This window comes from Aotus nancymaae, unplaced genomic scaffold, assembly GCF_030222135.1.
Source record: "Aotus nancymaae isolate 86718 unplaced genomic scaffold, 86718_ANA_hifiasm-v0.15.2.pri h1tg000099l, whole genome shotgun sequence".
Classification (NCBI taxonomy): Eukaryota; Metazoa; Chordata; class Mammalia; order Primates; family Aotidae; genus Aotus; species Aotus nancymaae.
The window spans coordinates 6,587,663-6,604,005 of record NW_026988514.1 but is presented as its reverse complement, the minus strand read 5'-3'; the positions used below and the strand labels follow the sequence as shown (position 1 = coordinate 6,604,005).

Here is a 16,343-nt window from a genome sequence, read left to right as displayed (position 1 = left end):
TGTTGCAAATGTCCACAAAATTTTCAACATATTACTGGAAAAGCATTTGTGTATAAGTGGACCTGTGCAGCTCAAACTCGTGTCATTCAGGGTCATCTGTACTTTAGTCTAGAGGATGGATCCATGTTATACCCAATGACCTGCAAGAATGTCTTGGACCAAAGGGGATGCAAAGGAGAAGGCAGCCATGTCCTGACCATTGTGTTTCTTTCCCATCCTGGATGGAGAGCACAAAGTGGGGAAGAGAAATAAGACAGAAGACACCCCAAACCTTAACCTTCTGCAGTACTGGGCAGTGGTGAGCTCATAGGCTTTGCTGTCAGATCCCTGGGTTCATATCCCAGCCCCACCACTTGCAAACCAGGGACCTGGAGCAAGTAACTTAACCTTCCTTAAGCTCATATGGCTTAACAGTGAGTAGGGTCATTGTGGCAGCTGTAACTGCTAGTGTAAAGCTCTTGCAGAGTGCCTGCACATAGTAAGTGCATAGTGAATGAGAGCTCTGTCATTATTATCCCCATTGGACACCAGCTCATTATTCTCCTGGCCTGTCCTACTTTACCATACTCCCCTTAAAGGCTCCCTTCATTCATCTTCACATTCCAGGCCTGTTCACCTGCTGTTAAGAGTTTTTCCATCCTAACTCAGACTCAGGCCCTCTGATGCTTTTGTTCCCCTTACCTGAATAAAATCAGCTTAATAAATATAACTTTTGGGGAGTGCTTGACAACAGAAGAATTTATGAATACAATTAAACTTAGTACACCAGCAATTTTATGTAGTAAACTACTTCTTCACTCTGTATAATCTCCTTGAAGTTAATGAGAAACACGAGTCATGCCTTCACTCCATCCCAGGTGTCTTTCTTAGCTGTAAAGAAGTGGAGACAGCCCCCCAGTTTTCTCCTTTGAGCCATTGTTCTGGTTTCTCATTCGTGGAGAGGACAGTGTGAGTTGCTGGCTGCTGCAGGGACTCCCATGCTCATCACAGGCTGTAATCCCCTGAAATGAGCAGAGAGGGACTTGCCCACAGGGTGACTAGATGGGGCCCAGTTTCTTCTTGTACGTCATAACCTCGTTCACGTGTTGTCCTCCTGCTTCTTCCCAGCTACTCTGCCTTTGAGTTCTATGGTAATCTCTTTCCCTTCTATGGGTGCAGTGAGAAAAGGCTTTAGTGTGGGATTTACTAGCATTTTGTAGGTTTTCCCCACCAGAGGTATTATTTATATACCTGACTGGAGACACTCCCTAACAGTTTATTGTAGGAGGATATCCTGTGTTTTCTGTTTATGAATTTGTCTTACCTTTCTGCAATTTGCTTTTCTAGGATAATCTTTTTGGGGGTACAGCTACTAAGAAGCAGACATTGTCTGTACAAGCTGAGAGACAAAAAAAGCAAAACCCTCCGAGCTCTCCAAGAAGAAAGCATCTGCCCTGTTGTTCAGCAGTGATGAGGAGGTGAGCTGAGGTTTCTCCTAAAGAAGAGGGGATTATTTGATGGGATTTAAGAGTTAAAGCCATCCCAAGTATTTTCTTTTTCTGCCTGTTTTGTATCTAATGACGTTCAGTGACCAAAGGTGATGTTCACAAGATTGTCTTTTCTAAAGAAAGACATTTAGTGTAATATATTAATTTAAAGATTAATCTCTTCAAAATGTTTGGGAATAAGTGTGGCTCCCACATGATAGTGTATGCTCATTCAAAGGAGTTAGGCTGGCTAGGGGAGAAATGATTTCTAACCCATCACTAGGTTCATGGACAAGTCCCCTATAACAAATGACAGATTAACCACAGAAAAGTGTACAAGTTTATTTAAGGTAAGTTTTATCTGACACAGGATCCTTCAGAAATGAAGATGCAGAGAAACAGGAATTCCTGTGTCTATTTTATTCTGTCTGATGCAGAAGTGACAGTTGTGGAGAAGCACGATTAGATGAAAGGGGTGTGACCTGATGGGAATAAGCTAGGGGAGCTCAGCAAGGCCTGCATGGTCAGATCATTCTCTGCATCTTTACAAATAAGGAGGCTCCTTTCCTCTGGGAATAGGGAGGATTGGAATGCAGGTCTTATGACCTACTTTAGAAAGGATTAGAGGATTCATCTATGGTCTGCTTCAGAGGAGAAGGGCCAGGGAAAGGTCAGAGAGACCTTTCTGCTTCTGTTTTCTCAAATGCCAAGGGATCATATTTTGAGGTAGCATGTCGTGTACCCCAATAGCCATATATAATAGTATCTTGTTAAATTACTACTGTATTTCATTAATTTAGAACTATAGCTAGACATGATAGGAGTAACTTATGCAGGTTAAACTTTTTTTTTTTAAGGAGTCTTAACAATATTTTGTGATCTGGATAGATATTACCAAAGTCAGTTGTGAAGATGGTTTAGCTGCTCACTCAATCAAATTTAGTAGCAGGGAATCAGATTTAGCTGTACAGAAAAAGACTTTAATAGTATTAAAAATCCTGATCATTAAAAATCTTCCCGTGTTAATAATAATTCCTCTTTATTTTATTACTGTATGCAGATTATGAGGAGGTGAAGTGGACAGATAGGTCATAGATATGTTCATGTTCTTATTGAAAGTAAATTAAAAATTCCAAAGCAGATTGCAAAAAAAAAGTATTAAAAGCTTATGCAACACACATATAAACAAGACACGAAGAAAAACTGCTAGTGATCCTTTTACCACAAAAGTCTGAATCTGGCCTTTAGAAAGCATTTAAGGAAATCACACCCAGCTATGCTCACGCCTCCAAATCAAGGAACTCCCGGAGAGAGATCCAAGATGGCCAATGACTAGCAGCTCGGGCACGTACCTCCCAGTGAAAGCGCAAAGAATGAGAGGACGTCACACTTTCAGACGAATATTTGTTGCTCACGGACCAGGAGATTCCCAGTGGAGGAGCCCCACGGGTCGCCAGGGCGACTCTTGTGGCCGGCGCGGCGGTTTTGCTGGTGCCTCACCGCGCCAACTCTAGGTGCAGAGTCCGGAGATTCCCGGGCAGAAAAGCACCATCAATCTTAACACCGCTGTTTTGGCCGGCACAGTGGACTGCTCAGATTTCAGCGCTGGGAATCAACAAGTTGGACGTCAGAGACCTAGTTAGAAAATCGGCAATTACAAAGATGACAGACGGTTAAATATATAATGAAGGGAAGAAACCAGCGTAAAAAGGTAGAAAACACTCAAAATCAGAATGCCTCTCCCTCTACAGGGGATTGCAATTCCCCATCAGTAACGGAACAAGGCTTAATAGATTACACGTGTGTTCCAATAACAGAAGCAGGTTTCCAAACGTGGGTGATAAGAAACTTCTGTGAATTAAAAGAACCTGTTTTAACCCAATGCAAAGAAACTAAGAACCTTGAAAAAAGGTTTGACGAAATGTTAACGAGAATGGACAAGATAGAGAAGAATATAAGTGAATTGATGGAGCTGAAAAACACAACACGAGAACTTCATGAAGCATGCACAAGTTTAAAGAGTCAAATTGATCAAGCAGAAGAAAGGATATCAGAAGTTGAGGACCAGCTCAGTGAAATGAAACGAGAAGACAAGAATGGAGAAAAAAGGATGAAAAGGAATGAGCAAAGTCTCCAGGAAATATGGGACTATGTGAAAAAACCTAATCTACGTTTGATAGGTGTACCTGAATGTGATGAAGAGAATGAATCCAAGTTGGAAAATACTCTTCAGGATATCATTCAGGAAAACTTTCCCAACCTGGCAAGGAAGGGTAATATTCAACTCCAGGTAATACAGAGAACACCACAAAGATATTCTTCAAGAAGACCAACCCCAAGGCACATAATTGCCAGATTTATTAGGGTTGAAATGAAGGAGAAAATACTAAGGGCAGCCAGAGAGAAAGGTCAGGTTACCCATAAAGGGAAATCTATCAGACTTACAGCAGATCTCTCAGCAGAAACCCAACAAGCCAGAAAAGAGTGGGGATCAATATTTAACATCCTTAAAGAAAAGAACATTCAACCCAGAATTTCCTATCCAGCCAAACTAAGCTTTATGAGCGAAGGAAAAATTAAATCTTTTGCAAACAAACAAGTACTTAGAGAGTTCACCACCACCAGGCCTGCTTTACAAGAGCTTCTGAAAGAAGCACTATACATATAAAGGAACAACCAATATCAGCCTTTCCAAAAATATATCAAAAAGCAAAGAACATTAACATAATGAAAAATTTACATCAACTAATGGGCAAAACAGCCAGCTAGCATCAAACGCCAGTATTAAACTTAAATATATTTTAATTGGATAAAAAGCCAAAACCCATCGGTATGCTGCATCCAGACCCATCTTACATGCAACAATACACAAAGACTCAGAGAGAAGGAGGAAGATTTACCAACCAAACAGAGAGTAAAAATAAACTAATAAAAAGCAGGAGATGCAATTCTCGCCTCTGATAAAGTGACTTTAAAGCAACAAAGATCAAAAGAGGCAAAGAAGGATATTACATAATGGTGAAAGGATCAATGTAACAAGAAGAGCTAACGATTCTATAAATCAACGAGATAGAAACTTAACAAGGACATCCAGGACTTGAACTCAGACCCGGAACAACTAAACTTAATAAACATTTATAGAACTCTCCACTTCAAATACACAAAACATACATTACCACCTCACACCTATTAGAAAAGTGACTATATAATTGGAAGTAAATCACTCCTGAGTAATCGCATAGCATTTCATAGCTTTAAATGAAATATTGGTTGGCTGTTTGTTTGTTATCTTCTTCCTTATTCTTCCTGATTACATCATTAAGTATAATTATCATTATAAAAGAGGTTTTTAATAACCATTACTAAATTGCGTTCTAGCCTGGGCAAGAAAGCAATGCTCCCATTCTCTCTCCCTCTTTCTTTTCCTTTTTCCTCCTCCCCATTCGCTCTCTCTCTTTCTCTTCCTTTTTCTACCTCCCCATTTTCTCTCTCTCTTTCTCTTTTTTCTTCCTCCTTAAAAAAAAAAAAAGAAAAATAAGTCTCACATTAAGATTCACAGAGAAATTTGCTCATCTGTAAGGTGAGGATTGTGATATCTTGCGCTTTCCACCTCACACATAATGTGTAGGTATCAAATCAGAGAATTTACTTAAAGCATTTACTTTGTAAATTACCAAGTGCTAGATACATATAAGTTACTCAATATAATTTAGATAGATTACTTTATGTTTTGTCAGTATGTTGACAGTTTGTTGATAATGGAGTCGAAACTCAAGGAAAGAGAATCTGTGAAGCACTTCTGAACATCGTGGAATTTTTTTTAAGTTATATTAGTGACCTGAAGATTTTAGACCTCTTAAAATTCTGAATTACTACTAATCTGCAGATAAAATAATGCCCATTATTTACTGCCAGACTCAAGAGAACATCTTTGTGTATCATCGATATCCTGCAATTATAACTAATCATATCCCCTCTGTATCTCCCTAGGATGTACCTGTCACTTCTTAGGTTCCTGCTTAGTGATTAGAGTCAGAAAAGCATTAATCAACACTGCTGTGCCAAATACTACGGGAATTTATTTAACCATATTACATAATTGAAATATCAGAATGTTTTAACACTTTCAGTCATATGAAAATATATTTAGAAATGTCTGGAACCAAGCTGGCAGAGAAGAAACAAAAAAAAAAAAAGAAGAAGAAGAAGGAACTCCCAAGCATGTATAATTTGCTTTTTCTACTCAAATGTAAGAGTTTATGATGGATTATCAGTTTTTTCTTTTAAACATTGTTAGTAGTTGTTCCCTGTAGTAATAGCCAGACATCAGCAGAGTTGCTCGTACTAGAGTATTATAGTGGTTCAGGGAAAATAAAAACATTAGCTAAAGCTGGTAGCAAAAAGACATGCAGAGGAAAGATAACCAAGGTTCTAGAACAGGGGCGTCCAATCTTTTGGCTTCCAAGGGCCACACTGGAAGAAAAAGAATTGTCTTCGGTCACTCATAAAATACACTAATGATAGCTGATGAGCTAAAAAAAAAAAGGGGTCCATGCATAAATCCCATAATGTTTTAAGAAAGTTTACAAATTTGTTTTGGGTCACATTCAAAGCCGTCCTGGGCTGCATGTGGCCTGTGGGCCATGGGTTGGACAAGCTTGTCCTCAAACAAAGACTCTTAACTTTGATTGCTCACTGGGATCCATGGGGAATTTTAAGAGTGCTGACGGGCCGGGCGAGGTGGCTCATGCCTGTAATCCCAGCACTGTGGGAGTCCTAGATGAGCGGGTCACCAGATGTTAGGAGTTTGAGACCAGCCTGGCCAACATGGCAAAACCTTGTCTCTACTAAAAATACAAAAATTATCCCATTGTGGTGGTGCATGCCTATAATCCCAGCTACTCAGGAGGCTGAGGCAGGAGAATCACTTGAACCTGGGAGGCAGAGGTTCTGATAAGCAGAGATTGCGCTACTGCACTCCAACCTGGGCAACAGAGCAGGACTCCGTCTCAAAAAAAAATTTAAAAAAAAGACCCAAAGAGTGCTGACAGTAGATCCCAGCTTCAGAGATTCTGAATTAATTGGTTCGGGATGCAGCCTTGTCATTGGAGTTTTGTGACACTCTCTAGTGGATTCCAGCATTTAGTCACTGCTAAAAATTGAGGACCACTTCTCAAACCTTAATGTTTAAGAAGTCACCTGGACATCCTGTGAAATGCAGGTTCTGATTCAGAAAGTAGGGGTAGTGCCTGAAATTCTGCATACTCTGCTGCTGGCTTGTTGACCTCACTTTGATTTCCAAGACTCTAGACTGCAGAGATCAGAGCACTTATGCAAGTGCTTTGGAATTCTTTGATTTGAAGGGGTGTGAGCATAGCCGAGTGGAATTTCCTTAAATGCTTTCTAAAGGCCACATTCAGGCTTTTGTGGTAAAAGGATTACTAGCAGTTTTTCATTGTATCTTGTTTACATGTGTGTTGCGTGAGCTTTTTACACTTTTTTTTTTTCAATCTGCTTTAGGATTTTTTAAATTAAAATATCATTCTTCTCTGGAGTTGGAAGTTCTTGAGTTCTTGATATTTTTACATTCCTCTTCCTTCTTAACACCTCTAGAATTAATGTTGATCCCCTGAAATAGACAAGTTGCTTATCCTAAAACAGTGCAGAACCATAGTGGGAAGAGACATCATGGCAGATGATGGAGGAGGAAATCATGAGAAGTTCTGTGAGGTCAGAGAACCCAGCTGTCTAGATTTGAGTTCAAAAGAAAGTCTTAGCATGAGCTTTCTTCAAGACTGATGGACTAAGTTTAATACTTAGTTTAAATACAACTTAGTTTAACAAATGTAAGTTTTATTTTACTCCCCATGTTTTATAATATAAATCACCATTGAACTTTTAATATATATTTTATGTTTTTTAAGGACCAGTGGAATATTCCTGCTTCACAGGCCCACTCAGCATCTGACAGCAGGTCAAAACGAGAACCCAAGGAAAGCTGTGAAAAAGACCAGTCTCTCTGAGGAAGATGATGAAGATGATCTGTTTGCCATTGCTAAGGACAGGTGAGATAGGGTGAGATAGTCATTGTAAGGAATCCCTCACTCCTTGTCTGTGGTAACAAGAAAAGGAATTCGATGTGCAAGCCAGTTCCTCGGATGGTTGCTAATCATGGATCACATAGTCTTTGTGCCAGTGAGAATGTCTTTGCTTTTCACTCGCACAATCTTTTCTCTCAGTACCCAGAAATGTTTGTCTTCATGGATCTTATCTGATTCTACCCCCATTATTTTTTTTTAATCTTAAAATATTCTTTTTTGGCCAGGTGTAGTGGCTCACACCTATAATCCCAGCACTTTGGGAAGCTGAGGCGGGCAGATCACCAGGTCAGGAGATTGAGACCATGCTGGCTAACATGGTGAAATCCTGTCTCTACTAAAAATACAAAAAAATGAGCTAGATGTGGCAACACGTGCCTATAGCCCCAGCTACTTGGGAGGCTGAGGCAGGAGAATCGCTTGAACCAGGGAGGCGGAGGTTGCAGTGAACTGAGATCATGCCACTGCACTCCAGCCTGGAAGATGGAGTGAGACTCCATCTCAAAAAAAAAATGACTGTTTTTCTTTGTTTGTCATTTGAGTATAGTTTGGTATCTTTTGTTTGTGATTTTTCTCTGGGCTACTCTAAAGAATGTCAGGTTTGGTCAGAGTTATTTAAAAATTTGTCATTTAGATAGAAATCTGCTCAGCATTGAACATATCCTATTAGGACAAAGTTCCCTGCAGAGCTGTGCAGTATCCCACCAGGGGTTGATACTCGTAGCTGGCCTAGGTGCCTCTCCACATTAATGCTAGAACTGAAGCTGGCAGGATATTCAGGGTAAGCATGGGCTGTGGTTGATGTAACATGCTGCCAGATTAGCTTATGGGTTCAGAATAACTTCCCTGAAAATAGTTTTTCTCCTTTTGAGAGCCTTACATGATTACTTTGAAATTCAACTGAATGTTATTAGCAGAAAGAAGTAACTGATTGGACATACAAATCCTATGATTTGGTGTGGTTAAGCATTATTTGATAGATTCAGAAGTACTTCAGATTTCTGTCTCCAAATACTGGGATCTTGTTAGACATCACCATTTCTACATTAGGCTTCTGTAATTTGACACTTGGATGCATTTTTGGCCTCTGATTTAGAATATAGGCTCTGGAAACTTGATATTAAATTCTGATTCTATATTCCTGTCTGAATAACCTTGGGCAAGTTACCTAACTGCCCTGCACCTCAATTTTCTAGTTTGTTAAACAAAAGTGAAAACAGTACTTCTCTCATCAGATTTTTGGGACGATGAGATGGAATCTAAATGTGAAATGCTTAGCACAATAGCTGGCACATTCTGAGCACTCGGGTGTTACCAGTTAGCATCGTGAGTGCGAGGAAATAGTACATTCCTTTATTTTTGTTGCTCTCTCCTGGGACGTTCTTCTTCCTATCTTGCCTGGCCACCTTCTTTCAAAACTCAGTGTAAGTCTTGTCTCTTAAGAAGCCTTCCCTAACTTTAAACAGATGAGAAAGAGAAGAAATAGCCCAGGGCAGACACGGCCCCACCTTCATGCCCCCATCCCCCAGCTGAGCATTTTCTACACTGTGTCGAGGTTAGCTTGTTTCCATGGGCGCCTCCCAGCCCCACCCCACACAAGGTCATAAATCTGGCAGTCTGAATTGCATCTTGTTTGTGGGTCCAGGTTCCAGCCACACACCAAACCTGGCTTTCAGGAGTGCTTTCTCTGCTCCAGATACATCTTACCTCCTATTGTTTCTGAAGTTGTCTGTCAAGTTTTGTGTATGGGAAATAATTCATACCTTTCATCAGATCTCAAAAGAAGCTTTATACACACAATAAGAAGTTTAGGTGAGGATGTGGAGGAATTAGAACCCTCATACTCATACACTGCTGGTGGAATGTAAAATGGTATAATCACTTTGGAAAGCGGTTTGACATTTCCTCAAGATGTTAAACATAGAGTCATCATACGACACAACAGTTTCATTCCTATGTATATTCATAAGAGAAATGAAATCAGTTGTTCATATAAAATCTTATGCATGAGTGTTTATTGAAGCATTAGTCATACCAGGCAAAAGTGTAAACAACCCAAATGTCCATTAGCTGATGACTGGATAAACAAAATGTATAACCATATGATGGACTATTTTTCAGCAATAAAAAAGAATAAAGTAGTGATGCATCCTAGAACATGAATGAACCTAGAAAATTTTATGTTACTTCAAAGAAGCGGGTCACAGAAAACCACATACTGTATTGTTCCATTTATATGAAATGTACAGAATAGATAAACCATAGAGACATAAAGTAGATAAGTGGTTGCCAGAGGCCATGGGGCAGGGGGAATGGAGAGTGATTGCTCATGGGCATGGCATTTCTTTTTGGGGTCTTGACAATGTTGTGCATGTAGGTTATAATGATAGTTGCACAATTCCATGAGTATATTTTTAAAAACCACTGAAGTGTGTACTTTAAAAGGGTGAATTTGGCCAGATGCAATGGCTCATGGCTGTAATCCTGATTGGGAGGCCAGGTGGAAGAAGGATCTCTTGAGGCCAGGTGTTTAAGACCAGCCTGGGCAACACAGAGAGACATCACCTCTCCAAAAAAGTAAAAAAAATTAGCCAGGCAAGGTTGTATGTGCCTGTTGTCATAATTACTTAAGAAGCTAAGGCAGGAGGATCACATGAGCTCAGGAATTTGAGGCTGCAGTGAGCTATGATTGTGCTGCTGCTCTCCAGCCTGGGCAACAGAGCAAGACCCTGTCTTAAAAAATAAAATACATATTAAAAATAAAATAAATGAAATGTGAATTTTATGGTATGTAAATTATATCTCAATAAAGCTACTAAGAAAAAGAAATAGAAGCCAGGCCACAGGGTCATTTCCCAGAGTTGGTCCCAGCCTCTGTGGTCTCTCTTGGCAACCACCTTCCTGACCACTCTGAAAATAGGTGTGTCCACTCTGGTTCTTTTTGTGCTATAGGAAGTGAGAGAGAATCCTCTGCTTGTGAAGGCTCAGGCATCGTGTGCCTTGCAGAGGTAACAGCTGGTGCACCTGCACTGGATAGTAACAGGATCTGAGGCGTAAGGGATAGAGGCTGGTGATTTGCTGAAGAAAGAGTTCATCTATTTCAAAGGTCTTTCCTGTTTGTTTTCAACTGTATAAGGTCAACTGATAGCTTGGGTGTTTGGGTGGTAGGTGGGTTCCTGTAGATGCAGTCTAGAAGGAATATCATTGTTATGGTTTTTGTTTTTTTCATCACACTTTTCCTTACTTTGACCTTTTATTTGTTTATATAGCCAAAAGAAGACCCAGAGAGTGTCACTCCTCTTTGAAGACGGTGCAGATAGTGGAGGCTCTCTGTTTGGCTCTCCTCCCACATCTGTTCCTCCTGCAACAACGGTATTTTTCATTGCTTAGTCCCAGAAAATGTCCTTGATGTTATGCTACATCAATAGTAGTACTTCCCCGAATCAGCTCTTCATACCTAACCTTGGAGGCTGAGTCTAATGGAAGAATTTATTTGCCTAGCTTCAAAAAGACATCTTCTGATTAATAGTATTCTACAGAAGAAGCACACGTGCAAAGCCATCATTCAGTGTCAGGTGTAGGAACAAGAAACTGGGTCTCAGAAGAGACTTGGCCCCATTGGCATGGAATTCTGCTAATATTAGACTAGGCCAGTTAAGGCAAAGTCATTCCTTTTTTTAAAGCCTTTTTAAAGAGGCATTTGTGCATTACTGTGGAATTAAAAATAAACTCCAAACAAAAATCTAGGAGGTATGGAAGAAGACTCTTCCTGTTAAATGGGGTTACACGGCTTATACTGGCAACTCTCAGCACTGGGCAAGCATACTGCCCACCCTGGGCCCTAGGCTCCCTGCTGCTGCTTCTGGGGGCTCCTGGGCCTTTGCTTGTGTCCTCTGTACTTACATATCCCCCTTAGAGGACATCCAGTGGCTGTACACTTAAAGGAGTCAGGAGATCTGATTGGTTTTTCTTTGTAAATTATAAATAACATACTGGAGGGATAAATGAGCAATAAAGTTTGCAGGCTCTGGAGCTGTAAAACTTCTTTCAACCTATGGTAATTTTGATTGTTAAATAAAACAAGAGGTCAAGACACACAAGTTAAGTAGCTGAATAGTCTGCACATTTTTGATTATTTGTGAAATATAATCATCTTAGACAACAGTAAATAAAAGATATTTTTTGTTTAAAGATATTTTAGTGTAAGTTAAATCTGACTGAGTTATAAACCTATGTTGACCAAAAGATTAAACAAGAGGCAGGAGAACTTTAAAAAACGTAATATGAGTTTTGTTCTGAGCCAAGTTTGTGATCTGCTAGCCCAGGAATGAGATCTGCACAAACTAAGAACGTGTCCCGGAGTGGGCCACACGAGACACAGCATGTATACATTTCTGTTACATAGAAAATGGCAGAAGGGGGCAGTGAAACAAAGGTGACATCCTCAGCAGTTCTGATTGGTGCTCAGTGACACTGTATATAAGATAAAGTAAATATGTGGTTAACGTATTTTACTCATTAGCCTTTTACCCTAATAAGTACATAGGGGGACTCAGGGTCAGGAGAGGGATGGTTGATTCTGTGCTGCCTTTGTGTTTCATCCTATAGGCAGGTTGTGATCGGTACATGTCAGGGAGGTATTTGACAGGCTCTGGCCTTGCAGGTGAGGTTCAGCTTTCATTCATAGGCCCAGTTTCTGTTATCCATATGGCCAAGATGCAGCCATTTTAGACCATTACATTTTTTTTTCTTCATACTTTTCTTATTTTCTGATAACTATCAAGAAAGTAAATTTGGGCAGGCGTGGTGGCTCACGCTTGTAATCCCAGCACTTTGGGAGGCTGAGGCAGATGGATCACCTGAGGTCAGAAGTGTGAGATCAGGCTGGTCCACATAGTGAAACCCTGTCTCTGCTAAAAGTACAAAAATTAGCTGGGTGTGGTGATGCACGCCTGTAATCCCAGCTACCAGGGGGACTGAGGCAGAAGAATTGCTTGAACCTGGGAGATGGAGATTGCAATGAGCCGAGATTGTGCCACTGCACTCCAGCCTGGGGAACAGAGCGAGACTCCATCTCAAAAAGAAGAAAAACAGAAAATAAACTTCATGACAAGGATGAGGAGTTAGCTTGTTTTCAAGAAAATTAAAACTAGTATTTTGGGTAGCATTTTCTGTGGTTTAGGACCTTAGTTATATAAGAAGGAAGAATATGATTTGCCGTACTTAAGTCTCTTTTTGTCTCCCTTATCAACTAGTTGTATTGAATTTTTATGTAGTTTTCAGTGAGTGCAGCGTGTTCCACAAAAGCCTTTTCCTTTAATCACTTCCGTGCTGCCTCATCTCTTCTGAAATTCTTCATTAGCTTCCAGTTCAAATGGTTTTGCACTTGAATGATCTCTTCCTGACAATAACTGAAAATCCCCTTGCTCAGTTCATTCTTCCTTCATCACATTTTAAAATCATGATCAGCAATGCCCTTCCTTAGTTTCCCAAATCTGCCTTCCTAACTTGATTTAGGCATTACCTCAAAGCACACTTTCTCGTGTCGTATGGTAAGATTTGTATCTATACTATACTATAGTAGAGCTTTAGTTTTTTTCTCAAGAACTTGTTGATAAGTCACTTGCCCCAAAGATGCCGTGAATTCCAGGTCAGTCATGAACCTCAGTTTCCTAGTCCCTCAAATTCCTGCCTCCCTGATAAGATGAGATGAGAAATGGGCTCAAGTGCTTGCAGACTTGTATTGAGCGCTCAGTTGGTGTAAAACGCTGAGACTGGCCACGGAAATACAGTGTGCAGTCCTTTCAGATGAACAGATAAACAGATGTGTGCTAGCTGTTAGTTAGGAAGAAAGTCAAGGAAGGGTCAGGTGGAGAGATAAATACTATGCTTATTCAACAAAGCAACTGATGGGAACAGAAAGACCATGGGTGACATCTGAGCAGGGCTTGAAAGATGAGGAAGATTTGCTCCTACGGACATCGAGGGCAGTGTGGTATGGAAGTTTGAAAGTCTGCAGTGACTTTAAGGAATAGCAAGCACATGAGTAGAGGGAAGAATGGGGTGTCTGCTGAGTGTCATTTGCTTCAAGGAGTGCAGGTTTCGGGTGGGAGAGGACATGATCCAGTAGTTGTTTTGTTTTATCAAGACAACTCTGGATGATGTCTTCTAGTTGAAATATCACAGGAGTGAGACAGAGAGAGAGAGACTCATATTCATCTGATGGCAGAGATAACGATCTGAGTGAGGGAGGCGTAGGGGTTGACAGACACAAGTAGACCGATGCAGGTGATGCATGAAGTACCCTGTCCATAAGTCCCGGGTGGTGATATTTGTTGCTTCTCCCTTTTGGTGCCGTCTTCACTATCCTGTCTTCTCTTCCACCACCACATTTAGCTGAAGCCCTAAGAGGATGGTTTGGGCTTGTTCTGAATATGTCCATGCTGGTCAGACACACTTTTTTATTGTTGTGGATGTTGTGTACTCTTCTTTTGGTAGAAAAAAGAGATCGTCTCTGAGGCACCACCTTTGCTGTTTAGCAATGAAGAAGAGAAGGAGGCACCACTTGGAGGGCAGCCTGTGGATAAGAAGGTTGAGAGGCCGGGCGCGGTGGCTCAAGCCTGTAATCCTAGCACTTTGGGAGGCCAAGGCGGGTGGATCACTAGGTCAAGAGATCAAGACCATCCTGATCAATATGGTGAAACCGCGTCTCTACTAAAAATACAAAAAATTAGCTGGGCATGGTGGTGCATGCCTGTAATCCCAGCTACTCAGGAGGCTGAGGCAGGAGAATTGCCTCAATCCGGGAGGCAGAGGTTGCGGTGAGCCAAGATCACGCCATTGCACTCCAGCCTGGGTAATGAGCGAAACTCCGTCTCAAAAAAAAAAAAAAAAAAAAAAAAAGAAGGTTGAGAGTGCCAAGGAATCATCAGAATTTGGGAGAACTGATGTGGCTGAGTCAGAAAAGGTGGACTTTTTTCTCTTGTATACTTGAATACATTTGTCTCTCGTATATTTGAATACATTTATCTCTCATATGTTGTTTTAAACACATACAACCCCTTAAGTTTTTTGACCTCAGAAAATAAATGGTCCATTTGTAGACAGATTTGAAAACATAGATGTGTCCCCCTGGTGCAGGAAGCCTCTGCAGGGCCTTTCCTCCTGGTCCTTCTACAGGACACATGTACACTGCGGTGTGCCTGCCACTGTCTCTGCAGTTACTGTCATGTCATGGCATCATTGCCTTTCTAACTTGTTCTCTTCTGTGCAGCGTTCCTGTTACCCTTGGTTTTTTTGGTCCCCAACTGTACTTGAATTTAAATGTCAGTTTTAGGCTGGGCATGGTGGCTCACGCCTGTAATCCCAGCACTATGGGAGGCTGAGGTGGACAGATCATGAGGTCAGGATATTGAGACCATCCTAGCCATGGTGAAACCCCATCTCTACTAAAATACAAAAAAATTAGCCAGGTGTGGTGGCACATGCCTGTAGTCCCAGCTACTCAGGAGGCTGAGGCAGGAGAATCACTTGAATCCAGGAGATGGAAGTTGCAGTGAGCCAAGATCATGCCTCTGCACTCCGGCCTGGCAAAAGAGCAAGACTCCGTCTCAAAAAAAAAAAAAAAGTCAGTTTTAAGGGGATGTTAGTTAGCATCATTTTACTTTTTTTGAGACAAAGTCTCACTCTGTCACTAGGCCGGAGTGCAGAGGCATGATCTTGGCTCACTGCAACCTCTACCTCCTGGGTTTGAGATTCTCCTGTCTCAGCCTCCTGAGTAGCTTGGACTATAGGTGTGCGCCACCATGACTGGCTAATTTTCATGTTTTTAGTAGAGACGGGGTTTCACCATGTTGGCCAGGATGGTCTCGATCTCTTGACCTTGTGATCCGCCTGCCTCGGCCTCCCAGAGTGCTGGGATTGCAGGTGTGAGCCACCATGCCTGGCCCAGTATCCTTTTACTTTTAGATGATGTTGACAAGGAATTACAGAGTAGAGTATAATTTGTACTCTTTCTAAAACACTAGCTTTCATGTCCTGGACAGTCTACCATCTTTTGCAGGAAGCCTGTGGGTAATGCTGCTGTCCATGCCTGGCCATTCAGCCATGTGGTTGCCTTCAGTCTCTATATGCCTCCTCTCTTTCTCTAACTTTTCTTATATGCTGTGTGTCCATCTGCTTAGGTCTAGTATCTCCCAGAGCCTGTGTCAAGAGCTTTGTGTGTCAGAAGATGGAAAACAAATTTGACAAAAGTAGGCCAGGCATAGTGGCTCACACCAATAATCCCAGCATTTTGGGAAACTGAGGTGGGAGTATCACTTCAGGCCAGGAGTTCAAGACCAGCCTGGGCAATAAAGCAAGACACCATTATTTCTTTTCTTTTTTCTTGTCTTTCTTTTTTGAGATGGAGTTTCGCTCTGTACCCAGGATGGAATGCAGTGGTGCGATCTCAACTCACTGCAGCCTCCGCCTCCTGGGTCCCAGTTAGAGCAATTCTCCTGCCTCAGCCTACCAAGTAGCTGGGATTACAGGGATGCAAAGACCCAATTTGTAACAAAAAGTAAAAAATAATAAAATAAAATAGCTGGGCATGGTGGTGTGCCCCTGTGATCCCAGTTACTTGGGAGGCAGAGGTAAGAGAATTCCTTGAGCCCAGGAGCTTGAGGCTGCAATGTGCTATGATTGTATCACTACACTCCAGTCTGGGCAACAGAATGAGACACTGTCTCTCAAAAAAAAATTGGTCACAATTCAGGGGCCTTGCCTCAGTGAAGTTCCC

At 41.3% G+C, this 16,343-nt stretch overlaps 1 pseudogene; it reads left to right on the top strand.

The window, feature by feature from the left end:
* The window catches only part of LOC135271945 (WASH complex subunit 2A-like), a 50,391-nt pseudogene extending 35,711 nt beyond the window's left edge, over nt 1–14,680 (top strand).
* The last annotated feature ends 1,663 nt before the right edge of the window (nt 14,681–16,343 follow it).